The sequence below is a fragment of the Cyrtonyx montezumae genome, unplaced genomic scaffold, assembly GCF_038088225.1.
Source record: "Cyrtonyx montezumae isolate F1298 unplaced genomic scaffold, pur_monq_1.0 scaffold_11, whole genome shotgun sequence".
Lineage (NCBI taxonomy): Eukaryota > Metazoa > Chordata > Aves > Galliformes > Odontophoridae > Cyrtonyx > Cyrtonyx montezumae.
The window spans coordinates 14234434-14260411 of NW_027071837.1; positions in this window are offsets into that span (position 1 = coordinate 14234434).

Below are 25978 nucleotides of genomic sequence, written 5' to 3' on the forward strand. Positions count from 1 at the left end.
GAGATCTTTGAGCCTTTTCTTTCTCCTGCTCTCCTTTCCCCAGAAATCTATCTGATATTGCACAGATGAGGAGCCAGTGTGATGGTGTCACACCCAGTCACATCAGTCACATTGGCAGTCATTACTGACACAGCCTAATGCAGTCTGACTGATGTAATCAGACGTGATGTCTCTCACAGTACTGTGTCACCCTGAAAAATCTGGAGAGACACAGGTTTCACAAAAACACTGTTAAGGAAACAAATAACTCAGGGCGTTGTTTCTAGCAACAGGCACCCAAAAGAAGCAGGTTCTGGTCAGAACAGCACCAGCATGATGGCTTCATTTCCTGAGGGAGGTCATGTTTTCTTCAGACTACTTCAATGAACCTCATTTATATAAGAAATTACCTTTTTTCAATATTAACTTATCTTCCTCATCTAAAATACAGTGACCTACACTTCCAAAAGTGATTTCCACTGTCTCGTGCTTTGGGATATGCAGCTTTTGACCTCTTGAGTGCATCATGTTTCAAAGAGCTGATGTGACGTGTCCCATGTTTGAAAGGGCATATAGCCACATGGGCTATATTTTAAATGCACAGATATCTGGAATGAATTGTGTAGCACCAACGTGGTTTCTATGCACCTTAGGTATAGTGCTTGATAGCATTTTTATTTGTATTACTATTTGTATTAGTAATTACTATTTGTATTTTTACTTTTCAGTTGTAGCAGCTGACCTGTAAGAAATGTTTCAGTTGCAAACAGAACTTGGATTCATACTTTTGGTGTGTAATCAGAACAGGGTTAATTTTTCTCTTATTATTAGAAGCAGAGTTCAGATTTGAAATGTTTTGAAATGGCCATTTTCTGACTTGATCTGGATCACTATATTTAAGGTTCAGCTGTAGCCTTCCTGACCTGCAGAGCAGAACATGAAGATGGAGGTTCACTGAGGTCATTGCCAAGCTTCCCAGTTACTTTAACAGGGCAAGGTCAAGCATGGTGAGCAGACTTTAGAAACTGTCTGAACTTGAAGTTGTATAAAGAAAATTGTCCAGCTCGTTAAAGAAAGGATTGGCTTAGGAATGCTGCATGAAATCCCTCTGTAGCACATGTTAAACAGCCTAGCTGTGGTCCCCTGAACAAGTGAGAGTGGAAAATCCCATTCAAAGAGGGGAAAAAAAGGCAGACCAAGAGCAATGAGAGGAACAGTTGGCTGTCCTGAAAAAGAAAAAAGCAAACTTGTAGTCTGTTTTTGTTTCATGTTTGACTTTCTCTCTTACTAATTTTACATTTCAGGCTTGTTTAAGCATGTTAAGATATCTATTAGAGATTTGGGGTCATGTTAGTGTATACAATGCCAAACACAGTCAGGCCCAAAGTCCTCATTTGGGATTCATTCATGTGACTAAAATTAAAATAATGAATATTAATTTTGTTCTGGATTCATAAATTAGTTCTATCAGAGATACCATCAAGCTTACAGGGAAAGCTGTAATTATAACAGATCTTTAAATTAATGGGTTGGACATAACTGTGACTATCAGAATTGTTTTTTAAAATATAGCACTTCATCTGCACTTCAGTCTTCATCTCCTGAAATATCTTTTCATTTATGTTCTTAAACCTGTTTTTCTAACTTGATTTTTTTTTTTCCCCTGGAAGTGAAAATCAATGCAAGTAATTTTTGCTTAAAATAAAATATGGGAAAACAAATGTATTTCTATTTGCATGTCTGCGACCAGCATTTTAATGATCTCTTTACAACTGTGCTGTCTCTGAAGTTAGACCCACTTCAGGATCCTCACCTTAATTTGCATTCAGCATTTCCGCTATTTTGGGAAAAATTAGTTTAGGAAGGAGCTTTGATGCAATCTCTGTGTAAAATATTGGAACGTGACCATAGATTTGCTCAGCACAGGAACCCACCGATACCTCAGCAAAAAGAAATAAAGTTGTTGTGGCATTGTCCTGACCTTGCTTATGCTTGGAATAATTCAGGTGGAAAAGACCTATAAAGAATATAATATCAGGAGGTATGCTTTTGTCCCTTCTTTTGGAGGGGACTGTCTGAACATGCTGTGTCACCAGACCCATGCACCTTGGGAGAGCAGGTGGGTTGTGTTTGTCAGGCAACACAATTACACTCTAATTATTAAGTAATCTTTAGTGTTCAATGATGTGGTGGGTGAAAAAGGCCCTTTATTTTCCTCATTAATTACACGGGGGCAGCAGCTGGAATGCTAAGTATGCTGTGTCATTCTAGGTGCAAGTTAATTAACACGAGCAGGCGAGGCACCCCATGGTGTCACTGTTTAGTCACTTTTCTGTGGAGATTCACACTTTAATTGGAAAAACAGTCTTGTTTTGGTGTTCTCAAGACACAATAAAAACAAATGAAATAAAATTAGTAACTGGTGTGTCACCTTATCTCAATTTTTTTCTTAGTGAAGAGGCGATTCTTCTGTGCTGAATGTTCTCCTATCATTATTGAAGGAAAATGAGAAGAAAAAAAAGACTAGCAGTCTAAACAAGGGAACTAAAAATCAAACAAATGCTATCACTTTCCATTGCAGACACTGCCAAGTCCTGCTTGGAAAACCAGCATCTGAACCAGTGCATCCATGCTTTTTGATGATGGTTTATAGTAATTTGCTGTTATTGAGGAAATCTGGCTCTGCAACGTAATTAGAATCACCTGGATGGAAGCAGGAGCTGTCGAGAGCTTTTTAAATGCTCACACTGATGCTGTGTGACAATACGGTGGTCAGATGCAACGTTGTAAGCCTCTAAATTACTGTGCTAAGTGTCCTAGAGGAAAGAGAAATTGCTTTAAAAAAGTAATAAGAGCAATTCTATGATAAACACAGTGACTGGAACAGATAGAGCAATGAAGCTCATTCATTTGTTAAATGTATTTGGTTATGGTTGATCAGAAAGTCTAAAAGAATGAGCTCCTTGTGGCGAATACGTGTGGTCAGAGCTAAGAAGTCTTTGTGATTTCATGAAGGTAAGCATTAGATAGGTGTGTTGGAAGAAAGTTTATTTAAAGACAGAATGCAGAGGGGTGATTCTGAAATAGTAGATTTTCTTCTCCAGTTTTGAGTTAAAGGAATTTGTGTGAACTCATGTTTGAGAGGGTGGGCCCATGGAAATCCGTGCCATGGAAGTAGTTGGCTGTTGTTTTTACCAGTGTTGTTTAAACACCATGTGGCAGCACACGTGCTGTCATCCTGTGCTTTGGGTTATTTGACATGTGCTGTCATTGAGCATTTGGAAGAGAGAGGATTTGTGATGCGGGGAAGGACTGAGAGAAAGAATATCAGTGGTTTTATCCATTCTTGCTTTTTTTACTCCTTCCTCCGTTTACCCTCTGAGAAGTGGTAAATCAATGCTGGTAGCCTCTCACCAGATGTTACCAGCAACATCTCTTTTCTACAGAAAGTGTCGGCATGCTCATGTTTATACATAGTAAGATCAGAGTTGTGGGAAGTTTCATCTTCAACTACATGTCTGAAGGGCTGCTGGCTTTTTCTTTTTAATCTGAAAAATTCTGAAAATCAGAAAAAAATCTTGCTTTAAGCAGTTATTTTAATTTTAATAGAGAAATGTCAGTTGGCATCGGCATGGATTTCTGTGGGGAGTTAAGCAGTGTTGTATGTTTAGCATAGCCCCCTCTCTGCAGCCACTTCTGATCCCTTTGTCTTTTTGAAGGTTTTATGGAGTGTGCTGGAGAAGAGCATCCGCTGTTGTATCTTGTAAGGGTCAGAAGCAAATAAAACTGATGTAGAGGAGTGTGCTGCTAATAGGGAGGTGGCATTACTGTTAGAAAAAGACTTAGCTTTTTCTTCTCTGCTCTTGGATGAATCCACATCTATTATCTCTGCTAGTATTGCGGTAACAGATTCTAGGGTTTTTCTTTGACCTTATCAGCTGCAAGTATGATCATTGGCTGTTTTATTTGTAAGGATATTTTCAGGTATATTTAGTCACTCCAAAAGTAATGTTTCCTGTTTATTTCTGCGGAAACTGCAACAGATACGAAGATCACAGTTACTGTATGTTAGAGCAAATTCTCAGCTACAAAACACTGCTTTTCAACACAGTCACTACCGTTAGCTCTACATTTCCACCAGTGATGTACAACCTGCATGCCACATTTGTACAAATCTGGATCAGTGAGGGTGGCCCACTCTTACACAGCTGTTATGACAGTGCCATTGCTAGGAAAATCCTCCATGCAGTCCATCTTTCAGTGGCCCAAACAGATGGAAGTCAGAAGGCACCAAATATGGCAGGTGTGGTAGAACAGTCCAGTCAAGACTGGCAATGTGCTCCATGGTGTTCAAACTGGAATGGGATCTGGCATCACACTGTTGTGAAAGAAAGATTGTCTTTTTCTCTGGCCTGCCTCTGGAAGTTCCAGCCTTCAACTTAGTCGGCATCAGGATGCAGTGGCCAGAGTTGGTGGTGTGTCTGAGTTCCAGGAAATCCAGAGGGATCACCCCTTTTTGTTTATTCCCCCAAAACAGTGCATGTCAATTTACCCACTGAGGGGCTGCCTTCTGTAGTTTGTCTTTGATGGTGAAGTCACGTCACCACTCTGTGGACTGCTGTTTTGACTCCAGCTTGTAGTGGTAGTGTCACATCTTGGCAACAGTAATGATGTGACTCAAACTGTTACCTTTACTTTATATTGGTTCAGTAGGCTTTGACAAACTAGCGCGTGGTGTTCTTTCTGTTTCCCTGTGAGCATTTGGGGGACCCACCTGGTGTAAATCTTTGCAACGTTCCAATGCTTCCACCTTAGTTTCCAATGTGTTGGAGTTGATATTCGGCTCTGTACACAATTCCCTCATCATAATCCACCAATTGATGTGGATGAGCTGACTGCAGTGCTCTTCACCTCGTGGTGTGACAACTGTGAATGGGTCGTAGCTTGTTTTTTGTATTGCTGTCATCACTGCAGAAACACACCACCCACTGCCTCACTGAGCTCACATGCATTATCTAATCTCAATGACCGTTCAGCAAGCATCAATAAATGTCAGTGGGTGTTATTTTATCTGTAGGGTGGAATTCAGTTCCACATCTTTGACCCATGTGCACTTCCATATTAGACACCATTCTGTCAGACTGCCCCTCTGCTTCCATCTGTCACACGGCGACACAATGTGATGGAGTATTGGTGGGAAGGTTCAACTTCTACTGCTGTCCCACCACCATCTGCCTCTGATGTTGTGGGCTAATAGAAGAAAACAGGAGGCATTACTTTCAGAGCAGCCCTCATGTATTTACTTGAACTTAAAAATAAATGAACGTGTGTAGATCCTATTTTCTACAGGGCCACAACAAGTGACGTTCCAGACTGGCTATGCCATCATATAAAGTTCAAGATTATGTGCAAATACTCAGTGATTTTCCTACTTCACGAGTAGTTCCCAAGGTTATGCAGAAGAGAACACGAGAGGGGAGAGAAATCACTTCAAGAATAAGAAAATGCTGTGACTCCCTAAATGGTTAGGGGAGATTCCCAGAAGTTTGTTGTGTCTGAGGTAGCTTTAATTCTTCTTTTCTGGAGCTGCTGCTGTCCCTTTACATCAGCTGTCGCTGTGTTTCCTTAGAGCAGACATGCTTGTTCCCAAATCATGGGCTTGTCCAACTATTGACTAGGATGAGGAGGATAGGTAGGCGAGAAGAGTTGATTTGTAATCCTTCACATTTTCCTTCCAGGTGGAGGAGGGACAGTTTCAAATTAAAGCAGCTTTTTTTTTTCTGCATACAGCAGATATATGCTTGTATCACTTCAAACTTGTATTAGACAATATTTTATCATTGAGAAGTGTCATGCTGCTACGCTGAATAATGCAACGTGGGCTGACCTACTTTAATGCTGAAGCACTGATTCACCTGTCAGTGCTGGAGAGGAAATGGAAATATTTGTTCTTGTCTTCAGCTGGAAGTACAAAACAAAAGCAGATGTTTGCAGGCGTGTGTAAGCCTCAGTGGGCTGAGGTGTGTATTTACTGCTTACTGCAACCTGCTAATTTCATCGGGACTGCTCTACACCCAGCAATGATTGAGCAGAAATCCCGGATCTTCAACATAAAAATTCATTGCTGTAGTTGAGTGTGGCACTTTAGTCGTTAATACCTGCTGCACATATTGCTTGGGTGGGCTGGTTATGTTCTATCATAAAGGTTAAGTATTGGCTGTACACCTGTTTTGAAACTTCTGCACAGAGTAAGCAGCAAAGGAACCAAGAGTTGAGCTGCTGAGCTAAAGGGCAAATATTTGTGTTCTGTAAAAGGAGGCAGTGTGTCCAAGCATTTGTTATGTAGGTGTCTTTTAAAACTACTCAATCCTGTACTGAAAGAGCTCCCCAGATTTTTATTAGCCATCTGTCTATAATAGATGTATACTTTTTTCTTTTTTCATTTCACTGCAGTCAAGAACAAGTTAAAGCTGTGGCTTGTCTCCTGAAAGATCTGCTTTCCTTGTGTATGGCTCTGTCTGTTAAATAGAGGCTGGTTGCTCAAGCCACCTTAAGGGGAGAGCACTCAGCATGCATCTCCAGAAATGAGGCATGCAGGCACATTAACAGTAGCACTAATTGCCTGCATTATGTGCTGGCTGGAGCACTAGCCACATATATAAACTTTCAGATTACTGTCCTGGCTACTCATTGCTAGCAAGCTTCCACAGCCACCTCCTTCCATAGCAAATATTCTTTGTAGGTAATGATTTCTCTTTATCTTTAAGCTTGGGGGTTACAGTAATTGGGTTACAATAATTAATGGCAAATCATTTCATGTTTACTGTATTGAACTGCATGCTGTATGTGTTTGCCTGGCCTTTCAATGAACAATGTGAATGATTCTGCTTGAGAAATATGGGAAAGAGAGGATTTTGCACAGCTTTTATGCAGCAAAGGGACTGCGAAGGAGGGGAATCTACTTGAATCCTGGGAAGCAGGTTCAGCTCGTGGCACAAAGCCGTTCTAGGAACTGCTTTGATTCTGTCAGGTCACAGCACCTGGAGTAATCACAGCTGGTTTCTGACATGCAAGTTAAAACTCATCTCCTTGACAATGTGTTGTGCTGACATCCCTTCTGGGCCCTGTATCCTCATGCTTGGCAGGACTGGGACTGCTGCTTCCCATTTTCAGCCGCTGACTTGGACATCCTTAGCTGTGAGTAAGGAATGAAGAGGCAGTGCTGCCAGGGCTGCTCCTGTCACTGGTTGGTGTTCCAGGGGCAGCAGCCCTGCTGGGAAGCTGTGCCATGCTTTGCCTTGCACGTGGGTCCGCAGCTCCAAGTGGGGAGGAACTCCCACCTGTGCTGCTTGGAGGCACTGAGGTAGCCACAGGCACATAGCTCTGGGATTTGTTGGTCCTTTTTGGGACAAAACTCTCTGGAAATTCCCTTTTCTGTTTCCTCCCATCTCTGTGAACACCGATATCCTTAAGGCTGTGAATGTGCACAGGTTAGTTCTTACATGATTGAGTCCAGAGTTTCTTTTGCTTTTTAGATAATGAAGTATATGGGAGGAGCTGGGTGGAAGAGGGAAACTCAGGAGTGATTGTTGTAAAACGGTGTTCTGTTTCAGATCCAGATATTTTTAGATGCTACTCAAAAACTTGTGAGATTTTTCTCTCATTTGAGCTGCTCACTGCTCAGTTAATTATTACCCTTCCAAAATTCTGTTCAGCTCAAATAATTATGTTGTCATCTCTGTTCCTCTACCTCTTTCTCCTTCTTTTTCACTAACATTTACAACACCACTATTTCTACATCTTCAGATACTTAGGTTGAGGTTTCAACACGTAGTCTGAATTATATGTCAGAGTTAATGAGCAAGTTTACCCACAAGTGTGTCATTTTTCACTGTGTACAAAATAAGCAGGAAGGGCATATTTTAGTACCTACAGGCTGCTGTAGGTATAACATTATTTTGATGTATGGCACAGCCTCCTTAATAAGATCATAGTGGGAGTATTTTGCATGTGGTAGGTGCGTAATATGCAGATGATATTTGTAGCTGACAGCAGCAATCGCACTGATTCATACAACATTTGTGCTGTAAATTTTTCTGGGCAGCAGGCACATAAGCAGTATCTCTTACATGTCCAAGGCTTATACTGCATGTGTTCTCTCCTATAATCAAGCAGCCCTGTGGCCTGGTCTGCTTTGCCCTTTAAAACTCTTGTCATAATGCTAGAGTGTACCTTGATTCTATACAGCAACAATGAGGACAAGCTATCCCTTCCTAGAAAAGAAAATAAGATGATTTGGTTGAGGATTCTTTTGCCAAATGTGAGACATCATCAGTCTTATTGATGTGAACTTGCAGATTTATTGCTGTTAAATGGTTTCAGTTGGGCTTGGGCTGGTCAAATGTCCAGAGCCGATGTGAGCATGCCCACACATGCTGGCACAGTATGAGCAGTAAATGCAGTCTGAGCTTAAGCAGCTATGCTGGGGAATCGCTGAGAGGTTGGAGCCCCATACCTTGACACACTGATAATTTGCTTCCTGATTTTCTTCTTCTTGGGTTTATGCTTTAATAAAGAGTTCTGAGAGTAGCCTTGGCCTGTTTCCTGAACCAATTGGCCATTGGTCGCTACTTTCAGCCATGACACAGGGACTGTTTTGGATGCTTTTAGTCTCTTTCAGAGGAAAATCAGACAAGTTGAGATAAACCAGTACTCAGTGACCTTCTTAAAATATCAGGTGGACTCCACACTGAAACGACTGAAGACACACATCATTTCAATCTTGTCTTAGGACAAGCTCCAAGCAGAGAATCAGTCCATAGCTTCTGCTGCACAAGCACTGAGAAGGAGCTTTGGGATGTGGTCAGAGACCCAGCAGGACCTGGGGAGCTGCAAGTGTGTGGTGCATTAAAGCACAGTTTTGATGATATATATAGTTTATATATCATCAAAATATTTATATAGTTTATTTTTATAGTTTATATAGTTTATATTTAGTTTTTATATTTATATATATATAAATATATATAAATATATAAATATATATATAAACAATTTATATAGTTTATATTTAGTATAGTTGAAGTTTACTTATGTGTAGCTTCCACTTTAACGTGTCAGAAGGCAGGAACCAAGTTCTGATATACTGTTTAAAGGCAACATTCCCAACATTGTGACTGTCAGCGCGGCTCATAGGTAACTTGGTTAAGCTGGACACTTACCCAGGGGTTTAAGGAAGACAGATGATACAGAGTGCTGCCATCTGTGGTGATGAACTGAAAGTGGCGTGGAGAACCTTTATCATCTTACCTTTGGTTCTTTTGGAAATTCAGCCTTTTTAGGGAGTTGCAAGTTAAGCATTTGGCATCTCTCTTTATTATTATGAAATATCTTGGCCTCAGTCTTGGTACTGCCTGTGCTACTGACCTAGTACTGCTCTTAGTTCTGTCCAATTTCAATGTCTATGGTACCATTTTGAGGTTTCAAGTTTTATATTGATCACCTGCATGGTTTTCTTTCCTTTTTCTTATGCAAGATGGATTGGGCAGAACCATGACCTAAATGGTTGTGTCCATAATGAAAAGCTAATTAAGTTATTCTTTCTGTGAAACAAAAATATTTTGGTCAGCTTTTGGTATGTATTGTGAAAGCAGCAGAACACAAAAACTCAGTAATAGAGATTTGCTTTGTAATGCAGTTGCATATGTCTTCTACAAAGTCGCATGAATTTTGTTTCTTTGGGTTGTAGAGGTAATTCCAAGTGGGCTCTGTAACTTCTTAGCCTTCAAGCAAATAGGAGAGCTGTGGAATTTTTCTCACTGCCATCTGGTGTGGCTGTCACCTCCAAAAATATCTTTGAAGTTTGTTTTGGTTTCATGCTTGTGTCATGGTTTTATGATTTTTGCTATTGGTATTTCACATGGTAACATCAAGTAAAGCATTGGGAATTAAAGAGTTAATGCTCCAGTTCCATGGACTGTTGAATTTCTGGGTACCTCATTCTCAGAAGAGAAGAACTACGTACCCCAGAGGACTTTGCCTTCCTGTTTTCCACTCAGAGGGAAAGATAAAACTGCACACAAGACTCGAGACTGCCTCTTTTTTTGCTGCTGGTCTCAGCAGTGCATCCTTCTTGCCATGTCACCTTCAGCTTTAGAGTAAGGCCTTCAGTTTTGGACACTCTCTCATCACTTTATTTGATTAATTAGTTCCAATTCCAAATATACTGTATTCTATTGTGTTATTTTGCATTCCAATATCTTATTTAGTACGTTAGTTTTCCTCCTCAGATCTTGTCCCATCTCCCTAACATCTCCCTTTTCCCCATTTCCCGGGGTGTGGATCCATGGGTCCCCCGCCCCGTTAATCATGGAACTGGGCAAAACTGGCCCAGGAAACGTCGACATTTTGTGGAGGTATTCTTTTCCATGAGATTGACAAATGATCAGCTTTTGGTATGACTGCATACCTGAGATTTGAATGCTACTCCTCTTCAATTATCAGGATTAAGCTGGAAATACGTGTGCACCTCTAATCACTCACTGATAATAATTCCACTTAAGTGAAGATGAGAGTTATTTTAAGCAAAGTGCATCTTAAATCTAAGAACGTAGTGCAAGGTACAGTTCCTAAATTTGTTAAGACAGTGTCTTGACCCATCACTCTGTTATGCGCCCCATAGAAAACTTTGTTTCTCCAAAACCAAGCTCAAGGTTCAATGTTATTTTTTTTAATAGACTACAACACTCCTGCAGTTTTCTTGAGTCTAATGAAATATAACTAAGTAGTAAAACTGATTAAGTTGAAAATAGCAGTTTTTGTAATGAGGAAGAAGCATAAAAGTGATTTGGGACCAAGATACCGATTAGATTTTAAAGGCAAAATCTAACTAATGAGACCTGCCAATTTGATAAGTGATATTTAGATGTAATTTTAATGAAGACAAACCCTTATTTTGAGCTAAAGGAATGCTAGGTTAATAGTGTTAATACCAAGTTATTTTCATGATTTTGTTTACCTTGGAGAGTGTATTAGTTACAGTGATGACACCTGCAAATTCTTGAGACTTGTCATATCTCTTCCAGCAATTAAATTATGGCCTCAGGAAGCTGAGTGATAGAGCAGTTATTAACTTCAGAGAAGTTAGGATTTTGCCCTGAAGCTTAATATTAATATGTGATATGTTATCAGGCAGTATATATAAAATGAAGCTAAAATGATGAAGGAAGGACTTGGAAGGATATTAGAGAGGAATCGGGGAGTGGAATGAAAAGTGAACTTCCTTTCCTGACACAGCAAAAGAAAGAGAAACAACCACCCTATGCTGGAGGGTGTTTTCTATCTTTCTTCTTAGCTTTGTATTTTTGTGTGCCTTATCGAGAATGTATGTGATTGAACAGTCAGATGAGCCTGAAACTTACTGTGTTTGAGGAATTCACTGGTGGATGGCAATTACTAGACTACCTGGGAACCTAGTGACTAACTTGAAGTGCAGGCCATCAATGCTATGTAATGCTATGCTTTCTTCAAAAACTTAGGTGACTATCTTTATCTTTCTTTATGCACTTGAAGTGAAAACTGCTATTGTAACAGGACGCCGAATATCTACCATACCTCCTTGATCACTGTCTGAAGGTGAGGATGGTCCAGCATGGGTCATGCCTAGATGCAGCTCAGTAGTTCTTCCATCTGAGATAACTGATGAAAATTTTATGGTCCATGGTCTGAGAATGGAAATTCTGAGAAAAACAGATGCTTATCTATATATCATTTTGACTTCCTTACTCTGTTTTGTCTGCAGATTTTTTTTATTCCCAAACCTTCCTAAAGAATGAAGTGGCAATATCCTTGGGTAATCATAAATGGCACTTCTCTGTGTGTACCTCTGTTATTTTTCAGTTTATCAGATTCTTCACCAGCTGTAAGGCTGTTGAAATTTCTACGTGAGCCCCTGGATATCATAGAACCTGGCCCATGGCCATGCTTCATCTTTGAAAGTAACTAAATAAAAGCATGAAGCTGGTTCTATTAGATCTGTGCTATGGAGAACAACTGTCTGAGTGGGACACTTACCTGAATTTTACTTCCCATTTCCTGAATCAGAAGTCCTCCTTTGGATTACTTATGGACATAGAGCTCATTTCTTCTCTCGCTGATGTAAAGCTACAGTAACAACTACATTAAAAAAAATAAAAAATAAAATCAAAATATTGATGGCCAAATTATCCTTCTGCTGTGTTTTGAAATATTTGAGCTTTGGATAATAAATATTCCATGTAAAAATAGCTTTTTTTCAACCATTTGCAAGTTTTAATTGTTGAGACTTGAAGTCAGTAGCTTTGCTTCTTAGTTTCAACAGAAACATGATTTTCTGGAAAGAGAGCAGTACCAAGTGGAACAGTTTTCTGACTATTTATAGGTTATTTTTATCTAATAGAAGATATTACTACAAATAAATCTTGTGACTGCTCTTTTAAATGTGCAAACTAATTTTGAATGATTTTTAAAAAACATATCTACAATTCTTTCAGTTTATGAGAAACAATGGCCAACTCATCCATGATCAGTTTAATTACTTACATTTCTGCATTGCTTTTCAAATTATAACGAGTCCAATTGAAAAAATGATAGCAAAAGATATACTGCCTCCAAACATGGTGGGCTTTTGTTATTTTTATATCCGATTAAAATTCAAGGAGATTTTTTTTATGGAATTGAACTTTGTCAAGATTGATTTGGAAAGAATTATGGTTAAAAAACTGCTAAAACTGTAAAATACCCAGAGAGTAGCTGAGTAAGGATAATCCTAGCTATATGATTAAACAGAAATATGAAATAGAAGTAGGACTGAAAGGTCAATTGTAGAGAGAAATTACTAGCTTTACTAGCTGTTTCATGTCCTATAGTTTGTTGCTTAGATTAAAATGATATATATTCAATACGTGTCTCACCTGACCTCTAGGAAATTGCTTTGGAAATAGAGCTGAGTGGAAAAATTGATTAGCAGGTGGTATGGGTGCTTAAATGGGAGTGTTTGGAGGTTTGGAACAGAAAAATTTATCAAATAATCTATAATGTATCACTTCATTTTTATGCAATTTGACCCAAAAATGAACATGAAAGCAAAAATGCGTTATAGATTTTGTAAATTTATTTGACCTTTCAAATATTTCTGAAGTGAAATTCCATTTCAAGCTAAAATTCAAAAATGCTTTTTGGAGGTAGAATAAGCAAAAATTGACGGTTTTAAAGAGACGCCTTTCATTTATAAGATATCAACCTTTTTGTCAATATTTTTTTCATCAGCTCTGTTCCAGATTTTTCTACAATAAAATGTTAGTAAACTTCCTTGGCAAAAGCAATTTTAATTGTCTCTTCTGGATCTCTTAACATCTTCAGAAGGAACTAGATCTTCTCTAACAAGAGTAGGGTTAAGTTTGCTAAAGGAACATGTGGGACAAGCGTCTTTCACTCTTTGTATTCTTAAGACTCTCAGTAGGGAACTGTCTTAATAGATGGATTTTTTTGGTGTAGTTTTGTGAAATTGTATCCAGGAAGGGGCAATCCATTTTGGGTCAGCCATTTGAATGCTATTTCTGTGAAGTAAATTGAATTATTGTCCAATGGGAAGAAGACAAGCATCTTTTGGCCAAATCAGCAATATTTTTTGTTTTTGTGGGACTAACTAAAATCCAGGTGAAGACCCAGTCCATACATCAGGTGTATGGACCATTCCAGAGGTTGCCAGCAAAGAACACGCTGAATATTGACATTTTAGTGATCTTTTATTTGGCAAGTGAAAAGCAGTTTGCTCGTTGTGGATGGAATTACTTTTTCCTGTACATTCATAGGTATTTTTGATGTAGATGAACCGGTGTGATTTCCTGCTGAAGTGTGATGCTGAAATAAAATAACACATTTGGAATGTTTATCAGGTCAATTTATCCCTGATCTGTAGCTATGCTGGTTGTTAGATGAGGTAGTCAGTGTTCTGTCTGCTTGAAATCAGTGTCAGCTTTAAGGTAATGAGCCTTTGTGGTGTTTTGCAGTCATCCTGGGTATATTCATAGCAGAAATATACAGTATTTTAAGGAATATCAGAAAAACTAGAACAATAAAAAAATCATAAAACAATGCAAATGTAAACAAAGTTCAATTTTGTAGGTAAAAGAGAATTGCAATGTAGAATGATCCTAGACAAACAGTATGTGTGAATAAGAGAGGCTTCTTTGAGTCTCCAGAAAGGAAAGATATCTGGAACTAATAATTAGGTGAGTTTAAAAGAAGCAGCTGTAGCAACATTTTGCTATGAATCCCTTTGTCAGAGATATGGTATCAGATTCAAGTCTGGGAGTGTACATAACTAAGAAATTAATCCAGTGAATTATTAGAGAAAAGCGTATAATAAATATTTTATTTCTTGTAGGCTGATTTCTGTAGATCTTGCAATTTCTTTGCATTTATTTTAAATCCTATTCTAAATAATATTTAATGTGCACTGTGTGCACAGATTTCTTTCTGAGCAAAGACTCATTTCTGAGCATAGACTATCAGTTTGTTGTCAGCGATATGGATTGTTCTTGTAGGTCAACAAGTTCTTTTACTACAAAGGAGTGGTTGTTGTTTTCAGATCAAGTTGAAAATACAATCAAAATTATTAGCTGAGGGTTTGATTTCCAAGGATATGTATCTGTAGATGTTATTTTTTTTAAAGTCACCATTGTATCCTTCATAACTGCCACCACAAGTGGTATTGTAAAAAAGAGGAAGAGAAAAGAAAGAGGTTAGCAGTGTAAAGACAATCAAAGACAAAAAAAGCAGGAATTTAACTGAAGATTCCCACTTTGGAAAAATCTGCTCAAGATTAATTGCTGGTGAAATACACAAATTTTAATTTTATTCTAAACCCTCACATTCTTTTTTGAATCGGTGAATGTACCAGAAAAGAATTACTTTGCAACCTGAAGTTAATCAGTGCTACATTTGATGTTCCAGCAGTTTTAATAATCACATATTCACACCCAGCATTGCCCTTTGCTGCTTGGGAGAGATTTCTTCTCATACTGATGTTCTTCTGTCCTTTCTGACTGTCTTTCCTTGCCACCTCTTATGGACTGGGGATAGCCACGTGTCATTAGAATTGTAGGTCATGCTTGATGAAGGGACTGCTGTTTCCATTGGGAAAGAAAAAACAGAAAACAAACACACTACCTTTCCTGAAAAGTTTGTCAGTGCCACAGAGTATTGGACGAGTTGTTACTACAGTGGAATTTCTCTGCAAATACACCTAATGCTAACGAGTTTTGGACTGCTCTCCAATTCTGAGAGCTTATTCCTGGTTAACAGGAATACTTGGGATCCTCATCATATATACTCAGTGAAAAACCGATTGGGACAGTGCTCCAATTTTATTTAAAATTCGTACGGTTTAGGCCAAATACAATTTTACTAAAAATATACAAGAAGTGTTGAAATAAATGAATAAAAAGTGAAACTAGTGTTGGAGAGCTCTCTATTTTCTCTCACCTCTGCATTTAGCTAAAAGTGAAGACGTTTGTTTCAGGGCAAAATCGAGTATGACCATAATTTCCATTGTTTCTGTGATTTCTTTAGGAGTTGGTATATGTCAGGAAAAACAGACTTCAAATTACAGGCAGTGTTTTGTTGAGTTATGGTAAAATTGCTGGCAATTCCACTCGCATTCTCTTTCTCTTCACGATTCCTTTCCTTTCTCTATTTTCATTTCTGCGCTCTCATTGCTTCGCAAATGATTACGGGGTGGATTTTTGAGAAACAGAGTGAAAGACATTAAAAGTCCTCTCTTTCACTGGTTAATCAGTAGATTCTGAAGCCACGTATCATTTGATAGTACTTAAGTGAATTTATGGCTGCTTATGGTTTGTCTTTCCTTCCAGCAACATTTCATGTTGTGCACCTAAAAGGCCGCCGCTGTTGGATGGTTCCTGGCAGCGTAAAGACAGGGAAGTGCATATGTACAGCAGGTTCAGAGAAATAAGCACAGATTTCATGAATGTACAAGAGAAAAGCAGTTGCTGAAGTGCTAACTATGTAGGTATAATTTTTTTTTCTGTGCTTGTTTTTTTTTCTCCTTCTGAATTTCCATTTCTGGTTGAGTGGTAAGTTCTATGGAGCAAAGACAGGTCTTGTTTAGAGAAAAGGTTACATGTTTAAGTATGACATGCCTCAGTGGGAGAGCTAAACTCTTAAGAGGAGTTAAGGCCTCTCAGTTGTTGCAGTGAAGCTCAAGGAGAAGCATAAATGCATGACCTGGAGCACAGCCTGGTAGGAAGGGAGATGAGGTTTGAAATAACAGAGGATGGCATTGAACACAGAGGTGATAAATACGACAGCCACTCTCCTCCTAAGGCCAAGAAGAAAAAAGTTGCATGATCAGTATGATTCAGTGGAGATGTGAATACATTGTGAAAGGTTTATCTAAGCAGCATTATCAAGCAGTATTTTTATGTGCAGTACTATTTAAGTAATCTGTTCCACTGCAGCAAAACCAGCAGGCATAAAGAGGTTGGACTCTGTTCTGTTAAACTGTACCTAGATTGAATAACCTAGGCTCAAGCTTACCGTCCCATTAACTTCAACATAAATGGTACCTGGACTTTTAGTTTATGAGCATATTGGAAATACTACAGGCAAGAAGGATCACAGTGTTGTTTTTGTTGTGATCAATAGAAGACCTGTGTGACAATAAGCCAGGAAAGGGTTTTCTGGAACAGCTTATATGTCTAAAGAGTAAAATATGTTACTTCATATGGTGCTGCTACCAAATACAAGGTTTAATTCAGTCATTATTTTCTCTGTAGAGAGCAGCATGTTGCAGCCTACTGATCTGACCCTCAGCGTTGTTTACTTCCTCATTAGGGTCCTATAAGTGCACTGCCCTTTGATATAGTGCACACAATGTGCAGTTATAAATTTCCTTGACATGCACTGTATCTGGTTTATCAAGTGAACACTGTTACCAAGACCTCAATTGTGACTGAACCCTTTGGCTGTAACTCTTGTGTTTGTTACTTTAGAGTTTAGTGTTCATAGTGTTACAAAATAGTCAGGAGCCTCCACAAATAGGGCAGATTGATAATTCAGATTTTGGTATTTTTAAATCTCTGAAGAGAAAGCAAATCAAGTCTTATTTTTGCATCACATTGGAGTCTATGTTAAAGCTAATGGTTTGATTTCAAGGTGGACATAGGGAAACTGTGTATCTACGTGGGTATGCAGATACACAAACACATACACTTACCTATGTGGAAAAACTGTGACATGCAAAACAAGCAGTTCCAGTTCAGGCCAGTCTGTGGAACGCTGAATTTGTCAACAGATGTGATTTTTACAGATGGATTAAACTGTTGTATTCAAGGGGCTAAAGAACTGAGGAAATGCAGAATAATAACTATTTCTGCTGTTATAATTACAGAAGAACTTAAAAATTATCTGATCATCTAAGAAATAGATGCACCTGGAGCTTTAATTACTGATTACAATTTTGTTTCTTTATTTTCAAACAGTTTTCAATTTATTTTTTTTCTGCAGCATTTTGTATTTTTAATTAACTCTGTGAATTGTGATTATTTTCCCTGGAATTGAAGCAACAAAGGTCAAATGTAATTGTAGTAATGAGTGCTCTCTCAAGAGAAGTTTATGATGTAAGCTTCCTTCCTTTTAAAGAAGTGAGACTGTTTACCTAGTAAAGCAAAACTGATCGACTAACAGATGCCTTAAGCTAAAAGTCCTTGGTGTTCTACCACATTTTCAGTGTTAGTTTATTAGATTAAAAAAGAATAATAAAATTAAGATCATTTTAAGTAGTAATAACAGATAGTGGAAATCAGGCCTTTAAAAGTAGATTTTATGCTATGTGTTATGCAAATCCAATGCATTTTAACTCCATTATTCTAGGATGGAAATGTCATTAACAGGTCGCTCAGGAAAAACTCTCACATCATCCTTAGCACTTTGTGAGCTTTGCATTTCAGTGGGTTCCATTCTTTAGCAAGAAGTATACTTAGGAAAAGTTACATTAGAGATGCAATTAATGATGACTTAGTATAGGGAAGTTCAGTAGTTTGAGCTACAGAGGCAAGATTTTTAGATTTAGATATAGACTTGTAGTGGTGAGAACTTGATGCCATTCTTCCTGCTGTTTTGTAAGTGTTAAAGATTATCTTTTAAATCCATTCAAATTAATTGGAGCTGTATCTGTATCTCCCTGAAGTTGAACAGAAAATGTTCTGATGTTATGCATGCTTTCTCTTCTCTATAAAGAAAAGCAGTAAATTGTTTGTACAGATGAAAGTTCTGATAACTCTGGGGACAGGCCAATTGTTTTGGCCAATTGATTGTTTCTCAGTTAATATTGAATACCTCTCTCAGTACCAGAGTACTTGTGAAAGGTCGCTCAGACCGACTTGCTAATTCGGGTGTTTTTGTGCTTGTGGAAGAGGAGAACCATTACCTGTTTGTTAGCAGACAGGATAATTTATTCATCAGATACAGTAAGCGTAACTAGAAGGTATATTTATTAACCATTTTAATCCTGCAAGTATTTGAAATATCTCCATGTTCCTAACTACCAGAGAATACTTTTGATGATGAATTACATTTGGTGAATGATTATCTGCAGCTCTTATCTGTATCCACTGTGGTTCACTTCTTTGGCAGTAATGCACAGTGGCATTGTAAGAGGCAGCCAAGCCACTGCAGGTAGATCCTATACCTTATTTGATAGAACCGGACTGGGATCCAAACCTTTTAAGGTATTTGATCTATCAAATGGGGTGAAGAGGAGAAACACATACAACTGAAAGTGAAGGATTTGTATTTGGTGTTGGTCATTTCCTGTTATGTCAAGGTGTAACTGTGTAACTAATCATAAATTTGATCTTCTGGACAAGCGTGTAATTTTATATAATATGCTTACAAAAATTCTTACTAAGTCATAAAATGGAAAACTTATGCTTAGTTTACTTACTAGTAAATTTTGTGCTATACAATCACTTCAGTCTTAAATGAATCAGCCTATGCATTTGTAAAACTGAATGTAGAATTATTGGGTCAGAAGAGTTGCATCAAATGTGTTCCGTAGTATCACTGACCATGACCAGCTGCTCCAGTGCTCCTTCACTTCAGAGTACTCTGTTTGATGGGGGTAGTACCTGCATAGCATTAACAAAGGCTCTAACTGTTCTTAAATCAACATGACTTTATCCCATGTATAAAGAAGAATTCATCATGCTATGAAAGATTACTATTCTGATTTCACAGGACATATGTAGGTGTAGATAAGAGATACTGTTTCTTTAACATTTTATCATATTATGACAATTTAATTTCCTACCGAGTATGAATAATTTTACTGTGAAATAATTTATCACCAGCTTTAATTCATTTGTTGGATGTTCTCTCAAATCAGCTAGCTGTGTAACTGAAATCCCACAGATTTTCTTCTAGTTTGACCAGTTAAAGTAATCTCATTAATATCATATTCTTTTTCAATGAAAACTGTTCTTTACCTTAAAAAGCAAAATAGTTTGCAGTGAAAATGCGGGAGCATTGATTACAAGTTTGACTGGGGAAATTTGAAAAGGCAGTTCCTCTGTCAGTCAACTCTATGTAATCAAGTGGCAAATGATCATGAAATGAATATAAACTTTGTTACCTTGGAAAATAAACACAGAAACACTAGAATCTAAGCATCAAAAACCTTGTATTTATCAAATCAGAAACTTGTACTTATAAAGTCATTATGGCTTCAAAATCCAGCACTCAAAAGCAAGTGAATTATTGGATTAAGGCCGTCTCCTAATATAATACTCACTACTTTCAACAATTTGGCCCTACTTGTCCCTAAGGAGCATGGTGAAAATTAATTTGTTTGTGAATAAATTAGATATCATAGTGGTGAGTGCTCTAGAATAACAGACAAAACTAATTATTACATTTCTTCTCACAGTTTATATTTTGTGCAGTAAGCATCAAACAGTGGATGAAAACACTGAGTATCTGCTCATTAACCTGCTAATGCCCATGCTGTTTGTTGAGCAGCACTGCCTTATCCATAAATGATCAAGGGCGGGATTCATGCTGGAAAAAGAACTCTAATTCTTTCCTTTCTTATCTTTTACCTGCTGTCATTATTTTATTCTATTTTAAGGTATCAGGGGAAAACACAAATTAATGCCAGTGAGAGCAACACAAAAACAGAGCAGTAAAACATAGTTATGAATCAATTGTCATGAGGATTTGCATGCACAATTTAAGCTTCTCTTAGCAACGCAATCAATTTTTCTTACTCTGCAAAGTTTTGGCGTAAATGTCTTGTTTTAAGCTGCTTGGAATCCTTCTGTAATGTGAAACATCCTAATACGAGGACAGTATACGTTTCCATACTTAGCTAGCTCTCCAGTCATTCCCAAACATTTACCTCAGTGCTGTATATAGTGCTAATTCATTGATCAACTGAATACATGATGATTTTGGCTGGATTTTCAGCTTTGTACTAAAAGAGATTCCCAGGGATAGGAATGTTAATGGACTTAGTTGGAGCTCCTTCAAGCAGCTGTTTACTTTGATCTTTAAAATGAATAATCTTCACAACTCAGTGATGTTCACTGGCCAAGGCTTAGAAAGGTTTGACTGAGCTGTGCGCAGTCTGCAAGATAATGAGCCTACATGTTAAGATTACCTTAAAATTTCCTTTTAGATTGTTTAGAAAGTTAAGGAAATCTGTGCCATCATTGTTTGTGCTGCCCTCTCGAAGTTAGCTTTTTGCTTTGGGGATACTCGTCCTACAACAATAGGATTTGGTTCCTATTATCCTACTGATCCTACTAGCTTCTTGTCTTAGTGTGTGCATTGGCTAGCTAAAGGCATTTGGGTAGTAGGATTTTAAATTCAGCTCATTTCATTATATATTCCATTGCTTCTATGTTGTCTGGAGCATAACGTCAATGCAAAATCTGTAATGTTGTTGTTCAGCACTTTTAGAATGCTGTCTGTTGGGTTTGGCTGATGTAAAATCAGTGGAACTGCCGTTAGGAATGTTATTATGAAAATAGAATAGCTATTGCCTGGAGTCTAAAATCAAAAATCAGAATGTTTGATGATATGCTGAACAAAGTAAGTTATTATTCATAGACCGATGGAGAGAGTGTACTGATTCTCAACTATACTGGATGTTTTCTGGCCCCCTTAAAACAAACAAGCAAACAATAACAGAAACCTTAAGTTCAAGAGGAAGAACGTTATCAGCATTTTGCCTTTTTTTCAAGGCAAAATGTAGCATTTAAATGCCACCTGAGAACTTTAAAGTATACATATTTTTTTTATTTCATATTTAATATTACTGTGGGAGATGAGGAGAAAGAATTCTCTATATTTACTGAGCTTGAATCACCCCTTGTTCCAAATGTTCAACTTGAGATGTTATTTTCATCTTCTTGCAGCCAAAAATTGCTTATGCTGTGGAGCTGTCTTTTAGATGAACTGCGTACAGATGAGTGACCAAATTTTTACTGCATTCTGTTTATCATATGTGGTAGATTTTTTTCTGCAAAGCAAACAAACTGAATGAGATTTAGCTTGAGATATCGTCAGATTTCCAAAAGGGGGATAAAAAGCTCTGAAATCATTAAGTGCAATTTTGTCACTTTGTCTTGCACAGAAATGTAAATGAAACCTGTATATTTTTTTAACGGAATTAAGCTATGTATCACGTATAAATGTTCAAAGCAGGACTCCTAAAAATAAAATATATCTGTGGAGATTTCAAAAACTGTATAGAAAATGTGAAGCTCAAACAACCATCAAGTCTTATTTTATAAGCCTGTAGCCTTTATTTTTTGTTCCTGGAGCTGGAAGACAGATGAATGGTGTTTTAAGTACAATTGATGAGGAATAAGAAACTCACATCTTTGTAAACAGGAACTGTGAATTTTCCAGAAATGATTATTAAGAACTCTTGAATTCATTCTCATTAGTACTACAGGTGAACTGAGATAACTGAGATGTAGCTTTATTTTCTTCCTCTATTTTTTTTCCACACATTTCAGAGTTTTAGAATGCATTTGTTGCAGTTAGGGCAGGTGTAAGACTTGAAGTGTAAAGCAATTTGCATATAGGAAAAAAAGAAATCCCTTTATTATAGTGTGCAGAATAAAATCCCTATTTTAACTCTCATTGAAGTTTAACTGCATGTCTTAGGAGACTGAAGTGCTCTATGCACTAAGCACTGAAACAGCAAATAAGATTGATTTTGTGCACAGCTTTACCATTTATTCCTCACATCTGTAGAACAGAATTATTAATCTTCCTTTCCATTATAAAGGACTTCTGAATCCACTAATGACTGTGAAATAATTAGTAGGCATATTATTATTTGCTTCTCGTTTTTAAATGCTTCATGCCACCAGAGTGGAGATGTGTCCTCTCAAAAGGATGTTTGCTTCTAGAAATCTGTTTCTTAAGCAAAAGCTTAGAAGAATAGCTGAAGATAGACTGCATGGTCTGCACACTTGGAATTAGTCCTACTATGACAGGAGTGTTAAATTGGTACCTTCGGGACTCTGATACTGCTACGCTTTTGAACTTGATGACCCTTCTGGCTACTGGCAATCTTTCTGTAGAGCTCAGGAAAATATTTGTAATGGATTACGCTAATGCCATATCTTGCTCAGTATTCCAGGTCATGTTTGGGTAATAATGAACACAGGGTTGGAGACGTTTGCTGATAAGACTGTTGAGCACTTTCTTGGCTTCTGAGTAAGAGGGGCTACTTGAATCTCTTTGTTTGTGATGGCCTGTCAGACATTTCTCTCACAAGTATTTCCCAAAACTTGTGAATCCGTACATGTTTTTAGTATCTGCAGCGCCTCATGTCAGCAGATGCCACAGCTGACTTTTGCATTATGAAAAGAAATACCCACCTAGTTCTTGATGTTGAACTTCCACCTGCTCATTTTCAGCTGAGGCTTCCTTGTTGCAAGGGAAGAGGCAGTTCAGTTATCCCTTCTCCTCTTCGTCTGCTGTGATTTTTACCTGTCCTTCTGTTGACTCTTTTCTAGATCTAGAGCCCTAGATCTTACAGATCATCCTTCTGTGTGAGTTATTTGGTTACCTTTGATCATCTTTGTCCACCTCTTTTCAAATTCTGCTGTGTACTTTTTTTAGATGAAAGGACCAGGGTTGTACACAACAATCAAGATATGATCATAGCATTGACTTTGCCCAAAAACATTGTTTTCTGTGATTTTCCTCTCATAATGATTCCTGAGCTACTGAACTGATATTTTCATAAGGCTGTTATTTTCACTGATATAGCAGTGAATTCAGAATCAATCACAGAGCACAGTGTGAGCTTTTTTTTGCCAAGTTCATTACTTTACATTTGTGTAGTCTGAATGTCGTCTGCCATTTTATCCCCAATCACTCAGTGCCACAGAGTCTCTCTGCAACTCTTTTTTGCAGTCCATTTCTGTTTTTCTTACCATGAAAACTTAGCAGCAAAAGCAAACTTAATCTCCTCTCCATTCTCTTCTCCTGATCTGCCCTGAGCGTGTTGAGCAGCTTTGGCCGCAGTGAAGATCCCTGTGGGATACCACTGGTGCCTTCCATTCACGGAGAAAATTGACCATTTATTGCAGCTCTTTGTTTCCAATCTTTTAGTTAGTTATCCCTGTGAGGATCTTCCTTCTTATCTCATGTCAGCTTAATTTAAGACCCTTTGGTGACTGGAAGTAGCTGAATACTGAATGGAAATCACAGTTGGTTGTGTCAGCTAGCTTGGCCTGCCTTAACTCAGAGCTCTTGTGGTGATTTTTGTCAGAAAATTCTAGTGGATAGTGAGCAAAGGCTGTTAAAACAAGAAGTCAGGGTGATTTTCTTTTGAAGTACATGATAAAGAGATCCCAATAATGGCCTACTTAACTACAAGTTTGCTTATTTTGTCGTGAAAATATTTACAACGTCTTGATACAAGAGATATACAATGTGTGCTTGATATTTTGCTTCAGTAAATAGTTTCTAATGATACGTTGTATATGGGATTTCCTTGAAACAATGAAAAGTGGCACATCAGCTCTTTATTTAACCCTCTCTGAGTTTCATAATACATGCGAGTGGTGCCACCTCTGTATCCAATACCATTATGTCATTTTGGACAGTTTGGAATCATAGCAAAATGTGCCTTCTGTGTCTTGGCACAAAACCCCTAACTGCTCAGGCCATATTACGAAGAAAAGATTGACCTCTACTATTCATAGTACAGATCAAACCCTAATAATCTGGGGACAGGGAGGATTAAGGATGGTATGACACTTCACTAACTTAATGTCATAAATCCACCATGTTTTAGTATAAAAGGAAAACTAGAGTCAAAATCATTTTAAATTGTTTTTTAAGATGAGACTTTTTAGAGCAACACAATTCCTAATTAGCTTTTACTGATGACTTGTCCAATTGCTCAAGTTGCTGCACTTTGACTTTCAGTTTTGTAAATATCTGAGTCACAAGAAAGTCCTGTCTTTTGAGACTTCATATGGGTAACGATTCCTTTATAAACATAAGTATACTTCTCATCATGTTTGTATTAAGGACTAGAAGGGTGATATTTTAAAAAATGTATGTGTAATTTGCTGCTGCTTACTTACAGAGAATAATCTGTGCCTGTAATTTGGTGGTAATGACAAGGAAATACAGCAATGCCTAGCAGTGCTATCAGCTCTTAGAAACTAGCACAAGAGAATACTATTGTGAAGCGAGGTGAGAAGAGATTGAGACTACATGAACTTTGCAGCATTTCCAAGGGTTCTTTCTACCTCCTTGTAATGGTGGTTTATTTAATCAAATCTAATACTAGTTTTTAGCTTTCAATATAACTTTCATCTTATGGTTCTTCAAACTTCCAAATGTACCTTGTGTTCTGAGTGAGAACTGAATAGAATAGAGAATAGAGACTGGAAAAGTCATTCAATGAACTCTGTACTACTTTCTAACCTAAATATCTGTCACATCCAATAGGAATCTAAGAAAGTAGACTCTTAAATCCAATTTTTGTTTTGTGAAGGACAAAAAAAGTACTTTTAAGAATAACATAGCAAACTATTGCATTCAACATGTAAAATTGTTGTTGTCTGAAGATAGTTATAATCGTAGTAAACAATAAGGTATAATGGAAGTATAATAGACTGAAGAGATTTCTGCTTGATTTACATTTGTTGTTACAGAGTCCATAATGGATTGTTAACAGGAGTAAGTCTCAAACTCGAGAGAACTAAATATTTTGTATACAAATATACATGCAAAGTTTTCATGAAGTTTCAGTTAACAATTTTTATCTATTTCAAATCAGCTTTGTACCATGGCTATGTTTATGGCTGAGTGTTAATCTAGTTAATTCAGCCTTACGTGGAGTCACAAAACACTCTGTAACCAGTTAAGCATCTGTCACACAGGAGCTGCTTCTCAGACGTGGCTGCAGAGGTCAGCTCTCCATTGCATAGCCATAAAACTCTGGAAAGTATTTAACTGACAATAAGAAGAGAGAATTAGCTCACCAGGCGTAAAAGACCTGACAACAATAGAATGAACTATAACTAGTGATCTTCTTTATTAAAAGCACCTTCAGAAGCAGCATTTTCTAAAATACAAATAATTTCCCATATTTCCCTTATTTCTTCATTAGAATGCAATCATTATTAATAAATTATAAAAAAAAACCCTTCAAAATTATTACAGCAATCTATGTTGTGAATTTGGGTTCTGGTTGATGGTGCAGTGAGCACCCATCAAGTGCAGAATAATCTGTTACAAAACTGCCAGATCAGATCTTATTATGAATGCAAATGATTTTGAAAAAGCAATTATAAGAGTAGGTGCAGGAGATTATTATCTGAAATCAGTTTAGTAAATAAAGTTTAAATTGTAAGAATGTTAATAAATAAAAAGCAAAAGCAGCTCCTGAATTATT